Below are 7,083 nucleotides of genomic sequence, written 5' to 3'. Positions count from 1 at the left end.
GGGTTGTTTCCTTGTCATTCTGTGGGTCTCCTTTTATGCCCCCTTTAAAGCAGTGCCTTCCTATAGTTGATTTCTAGTTCCATCAGTCTGGGCATCCTAGCTCTCTCCCTCCCAGCCGAGATTACAAACAACACTTCAGGGTTTTAACTGTTTACTTGTTCATTATCTGTCCCCCCTCATTTGGCAAGTAAACACCATGAGGAGTAGGGTTAATCTTTCTTGTTCACTCCTGGATCACCCCTATTTAAATCACAGGTGCAGAGTACATTCTCAATAAATACTGGTGGGGTTGATTAATTATAAATTAACAGTAGGATTTATCATGTCCTAGTAAGAACCTTGAATATACAAAATTAAATAGTTATTTATAATGCATGTGTGCACATGTACACACACACATCCATCCCACAAACATCTGTTTCTCGATTTCTTCCTTTTATTCATCAACTTCCTGAACTCAGCACACCCAGAATCTACTCTTCCCCAAAGGCAGGCTCATAAACATTCAGCCCAGCGTATCTCTGCCTGGTAAGATCACGTTACCCTGAAGCCCCTGTCCCCCACCCCATGCTCACACACCCCAGTCTTGCAGGGAGAGCAGCTCTCTGCTGGCTGGAGGCAGGAAGCCTGCAGCTGGAGAGCGGGAAAGGAAACAGCTCCCCTTCGTGCCGCTGAAAGCACGATGGACGCATTTCCCAGATATCGATAACAGCTGCTTGGCTAATAAAATTGACAGTTTGTCACAGTCAGTCTGTGGCTGGAGCAGGAGGAGTGGATCTGAGCATTTGGGAAGAGCACGCACAAGCAGTTTCAGAGGGAACAGGCTGTGGGATAGTGTGGTTTTCCAAGGCAGCAGCCTGCCCAGACACAGCCCCCACCCCGCCAGGCCGGCCCAGCAGGCCCTCGGAGCAGCCTGCTTGTCATGAAACGGGACCATGCAGCGCCCTGAGGAACCAGGCCTGCTCCAGGGCCCGCAGCGCGTGCCGAATGGCTTTATTTTTATTTGTCACATGTGGTACTGCTCTGATTTTGGTCAGTGGTAAAATGTGCATTACTGCCTCCATTCGTGAAGAGCCAAGACATTAGAATGTCTGCAGCGCAGGTGTCTGCGCACCCACTGCACACGTGTACCTGTACGTGGCTTTTCCTCACTGAGCCAACAGGACACCCTCACAGTAGCCAGGGTTCTGGAAACTGTGCCGGTGCTGTGTGCAGTGGTGAACAACAGGTAGGATGCTCTTCTCCTCTCTCGGGAATCACATTCCCACAGAGGGTGTGGACAGAGGGAAACAAGTAAGTGCCTTACATGTAACTTTGTTTTTTTTTTTTAAGATTTTATTTATTTATACAAGAACTGGGGTATAGGTCAGAGGTGTGGGAGGGTGAGAGGATTCACCAGAGACAGAGCGGGGAACAGAACAGGCAGACCGACCGAAAACACTGCTGAGGGGAGTGTCGGGCGAGACAGGAGAGGTCTGCTGTGCCATGGGGGTATCTCCTTGGCAGGCTGGGAATCGAACCCATGCTGGAGAGGCTGCAGACAGCTTTACAGTGCTGCGCTCAACCCACTGCGCTACCAGGGAGGCCCTTAAATGTAACTTTAATTTCAATAAAAACGATAAGCTACTGCTGAGCATGCAAGGAAGGAAAGCAGCAGGGTGGTGAACTGAGAGGACACCCCGGAGCCCCCACTTCAGGTCAGGCAGCCAGACAGCATCTTCTGCAAGGAGAGGGCACTCACCCTGAGCCCTGAAACCTCTTGAGAGGGGCCTTGAAGCCCCTTCCCTGCCTTCCCTGGACCCCCTTCTCAGCCCCATGGGGGCAACTTTCTTAATTCTGGGACTCTTGGCTTGCTCGCTTCTAAAGAGGAGGATAATGGTTCCTACATCAAAGGGACTCTTGAGGAACCAAGAAGTGCCGGTTAAGCCTCGAAGCCTTTGGGTCCAGGCTGAGTGCTTTGAAAGAAGGGTAACAGATCTGTTTTAGAAAGACAGAGCACGAAAGGGATTAACCTTGAGGCTGAAAAGGGGAAAGAATGTGGGAAACAAAAACAGATTCTCTGGTTAAAAAAAAAAAAATCAAGATTAAAAAGAAAAATGAAGAAAACAAAAAAGAACGCATTTCCGAAAAGAGAAAAGGAAAGTGGAAAAGGGGGGACAACATATGAGGGACAATTGGTGGACGGCCTCCATCCTACCAAACAGCCCTGAACAGCTGGCCCGATACTGAACCTGGAGCAAATGAGGAGAAAGGAGAGGGAGAAATAAGCCAGACGGTACATATTGCTTTCCTATGAAGTTTGATTTATTTCCTTGAAAGCTTGATTTATTTTTTTTAAAGATTTATTTATTCATTTATACAAGCACTGGGTACAGTCAGAAGCACGGGAGGTGAGAGAATTCACCAGAGCCAGAGCGGGGAACAGAACAGGCAGAAGGACCGAAGTACACTGCTGAGGGGAGCAGCGGGCGGCAGGAGAGGTCTGCGCGCCATGTGGGACCCTCCTCCGGAGGTCGGGGAGCAGCCGGGGATCGAACCGGTGCTGCAGAGGCTGCGGGCAACTTCGCAACCCAGTGCTCAACCGCTGCGCCACTGGGGAGGTCCCAGCTTGATTTATTCTCGAATTGTCTGGTCAGACCTCAAAAGACCCGGACTTAACAGCTATTGAATATGAAGAAAAGCTGGTAAGTGGCCCCATGTCATACCTCCAAGGTCCTGGGGCCACCTTTATGCAGCCTTGGGGATGGAATCACCCTCTATTTCAAGGCCCTAGGCCTGGGGGACTTGCCTAGAGCTGTTGCCAGAAATTCTCGTTCCAACAAAGAAAAATATTTTGTCTGGCCTTCATATTGTATTTACCCAGCACCTGGGGTGGGGGTGGTGTTAGGAGAAACCTGCTCCAAGCTCCCCTCACCCTCAAGTCCCATATGGAATGGAAGCTGTGTTCCATGCGTGTGGTCCTAAGCTCTCTTTCTTAAACACTGGAGCAGTCACTCACCCCAATGGGTTGTGTGTCACCTTTGCAGGCTCTGTCTTAGCCCCTTGCTGCTTCCCCTCACCTGGATCACAGAACACAAGCCCTACCCACAATGCTGAGCATTTCCTCCTGTTCAACTTCACAACTCTTTTGCATGTATTTCTTCTTTAAATAAAATCACTAGATTCTTGGGGGCCTCCCTGGTGGTACAGGGGTTAAAGACACAGCGCTATCAAACTATCACCAGCCTCTGCAGCATGAGTTTAATCCACTGGCCAGGGAGCAACCCGCATGGCACAGCAGACCTCTCTTGTCTCGCCCGCTGTGCCCCTCAGCAGTGTATTTCAGTAGGTCCACCTGTTCTGCTCCCTGCTCTCTAGTGAATCCTCTTACCCCCTGCACCTCTGGTCTACACCCCAGTTCTTGTATGCATAAATAAATAAATCTTTTTAAAAAATCACTGGATTCTTTTAATGGAGAGAAAAGAAATAGAAATCTGGTTTGCTCTATTGATAGCACCGATACATTTTCAGTCAGTAACTGTGAGACGTAAAGCAAATAAAACAATGAAGAGAAGTTGAAAAGGAACACCAAAAAAATCATGAAAATTCAACTGAGGACCTGTCCTCAATCAAATAAAGAATGAGAATATTTTAACTCTGAACATTTGCTCCACTAGTGAACATATATTAATTTTAAACCCTAAAAAAAACTATATGGAAAAATAATAATATAACAAAGCATAGTGGACTATTCAAACACTATTCTGAATACAAATTTGTAATTTTGCAGATTTCAAAAATATGTGCCAAGTAAAAATGTAAGCAAAGACAGCATGTAAAAAATTAACTATCTATCAAAATAATATAAAAATGTTAAAAATCACTGTAAGAAAAAGATTACCAGCCATTCTCCTTTCATCCTAAATAGACCTATTCCCATTATCTTTTGCAAATTCCTTTTTATATTGTACATTATATATTTACACATTATAATTATAGTGTAAGCTTTATTTTGTGTTCTTTTATTTATATATCTTTCCTCCATCTTCAGAGTGGTAATAAACATCACATCTCAGCCTACTCATCTGTTCCTCAGGGAAATATGCAAGCACCTTCACTCCCTCACTTGGTCAGTATCCCCTTTTTAATCACAAAAGAACTCTTTCCCTTAACACTGATCAGAGTTGTATTATTACTTTTCTGTTTGTGATTCTTTGATTAATATCTCTTTCCTCTGGGAAACTGGTATTTCCTTCATGTATTGTTTTTCACTCTCTGTTATATCCCTAGCTCACGATAAAGTGCTCATTAACCGTTTATTAAATACATGGTACATCACTGCTGCACAATATCTCATCACGTTGATGTTGCAATATTCCTGATACCATATCACTATGTATGGTGTATACTAATTTGCTTCAGAAGTGCTTCACTTGAATAAACTATAGTCAAACACCCAAATTTAGTCACCAAATATAGTCACCAAATATAGTCTAACACCCAAATATAGTCTAACACCTAAATTTTTTAAATGCATATCCTTAAAATACAAAATGTTAGGTCAACTTTTATAAATGTGTAGTGCTCGTTACGTCTGACCACCGAGTATCCCACAAGGATTGGGCCCAGTTAGAAATAATATGTGAATACCATGTAATGAAATTATTTTGAACCATTTAAGATTATAAAATGAATACATGCATAGTAAAGTTTAAAATACTAAAAATTACGAAGTAACTCCATAAAAGACGTAAACACATTCGCAAGATTTCCTTCCAAGCTGGGGTTCTTGTGTGTGCATACAGAGCTAGATCCAATAATAGAAATTCTGGACCATGAGATTTAAATAGCCTCATTCTATGATACCCTCCCTCCACCATTTGCCATTATAGAGTGGCACTTTTCAATTCTTTTGATCATTTTGTTTTATGGTTGCACATGACTTCATTGTATGGATGAGTTGTAATTTACCAGTGTTCTGATATTAGACAATTGTTTTCAGTTAAACACACACACACATAGTAGCGACAAGTTTTTTTGTGTGTATAGAGATCTGAGTGTGTGTAAAGACTATATAGATAGATAGATAGTTGGTTCTATATATATATATATATATATATATAGTTGGTTCTCATTATTAACAGCAGAACAGCAGAAATGTTCTATAAAGTCAACATGAAAATTAGATTAGTGAGTATGGAACCAATGCTCTTAGGGGAAATACAGATTTAGGTTCCTGTGAGCCTCTGCTCGCATTTTCATCAACCAATCAATACATGACTTGGGTTTTATGTATTTCTAGTTAAAGATACTTTATTTAACAGATATCATTGATTCATTAATGTTGAACTCATGGTCTACATGCTGGAATACAGTTTATCTAATGCACACATTTTCTCCCTGAGGCACATCCACTAGACAGCACTTCAGCACTGGGCATGGGCCTGGTTTAAACCACACAATCACCAATGAAAAGGACAAAGATGAAAATCATGACACTTACTAGATTAGGGCACAAAACGGCTGGGCGTCACCTTGTGTGGCCTCAGTGGAGAGTCTATATGGGAGGAACTTAAAGTTTCTGCTGCACTGAACTTGCCCATGAATGATGACAAAAGCACTGCAAGTATTGATTTTGAGTTACAGATGAATTTTTAATGAATAGGCAAATTCTCAAATACAGGATCTGTGAATATGAGAATCAACTCTACATCTTTGGAAGTAGCACCAGACCGTCCTTGGAGTAAGCATGAAATGAAGTCTAACGCTTGCATTCTTTGAGAGCTGGAAGAAAGCTCTTTGACAGGGCCTCCCTGGTGGCGCAGGGGTTAAACACAGCACTATCAAGCTATTGCAAGTCACTGCAAGCCACTGCGGCACCAGTTCAATCCCCATCCCCGGCTGGCCAGGGAGCAACCCACATGGCGCTGCTGACCTCTCCTGTCTCACCCTCTGCTCCCCACAGCAGTGGATTTCAGTAGATCTGCCCGTTCTGCTCCCCAATCCCTCTGGTGAATCCTCTCACCCCCTGAACCTCTGGCTTACACCCCAGTTCTTGTATGCATAAATAAACCTTTAAAAAAAGAAAGAAAGCAAGCTGTTTCATAGCTATCCAAACAGAAAGGTGAAGAAAGTCTGGCCAGGGGCATTTTATCTGGAAAAGTGTGTGTGTGTGTGTGTGTGTGTGAGAGAGAGAGAGAGAGAGAGAGAGAGAGAGAGAGAGAGAGAGTTGGCAGGGAGAGGAGAGATATACTGTCCACCATGATTCACATCAAAGCCCCCATTAGCGTGCTCCCTTTAGCACAGTCTGACCCTCCCAGGCCCAGATCTGCTGCTTTAAGCCAACCCAAGTACCCAAGTCAGTTCCTCCTTGCCATGCTGGGCCTCATTTTTCCTCATCTGTCAGTAGGTTCATCTTAAAACCTACCTCAAAAGCTGTTGAGAGGAATGATTGAGTAAATGCAAATAAGCCTGCGACAGGGTCATGGTAAGAACCCTGGCCATAGTCACTAGCCTTGGCTGCTCAGGGGAAAGCCTGAAGGTGGACTTTCTGGAGAGTCAAGTGCAGTGGCTAGAAGTGCAGGGCTCCTACAGGCTGGACCTCTGCCACCTAGGGAAGTCCCCACATTTTACCACTCAAGACAGCCCCAGGGAGATTCCCCATGGATCTACAATTAAGATTTTTATTTCAAAATCCACAAGGTTTTCAAGCCCCCGAGAAAGAACAAGAATCCACAGTTTTATATATATAAGGATCAGAAGTCACCAAAAGGTCCCCTTGCTGGTTCAGTCCCATTATCAGTTGTTTTCACCACATACTTTGAAGTCTTAGATTTCATCTCAGATCCCCAAGTGATATATTCTGTTTTTGTCCTCAGTGATATGCTATCTTGAAGATCAACTGAAGGCCAGGGTTGTGACTCAGTGGAAATATGATTGTATTTTGATTGGTCCTGACCTGCGTTTGACATTCCAGTTCTTTCCGGGGCTGTCTGTGTGGCTTTTACAGGCCATGAACAGTACCACTCAGAGACTTGGTTTTCCTATCTGGAAAACAGGCACGATGAGGCATAACTTGTCTACTGGTAGATGTTTGTCAAGACC

Source organism: Talpa occidentalis, unplaced genomic scaffold, assembly GCF_014898055.3.
Source record: "Talpa occidentalis isolate TD23 unplaced genomic scaffold, MPIMG_talOcc4v2.1 talOcc4.17, whole genome shotgun sequence".
NCBI lineage: Eukaryota > Metazoa > Chordata > Mammalia > Eulipotyphla > Talpidae > Talpa > Talpa occidentalis.
The sequence above is the reverse complement of the archived record's forward strand: the minus strand, read 5'-3'. Positions refer to the sequence as shown.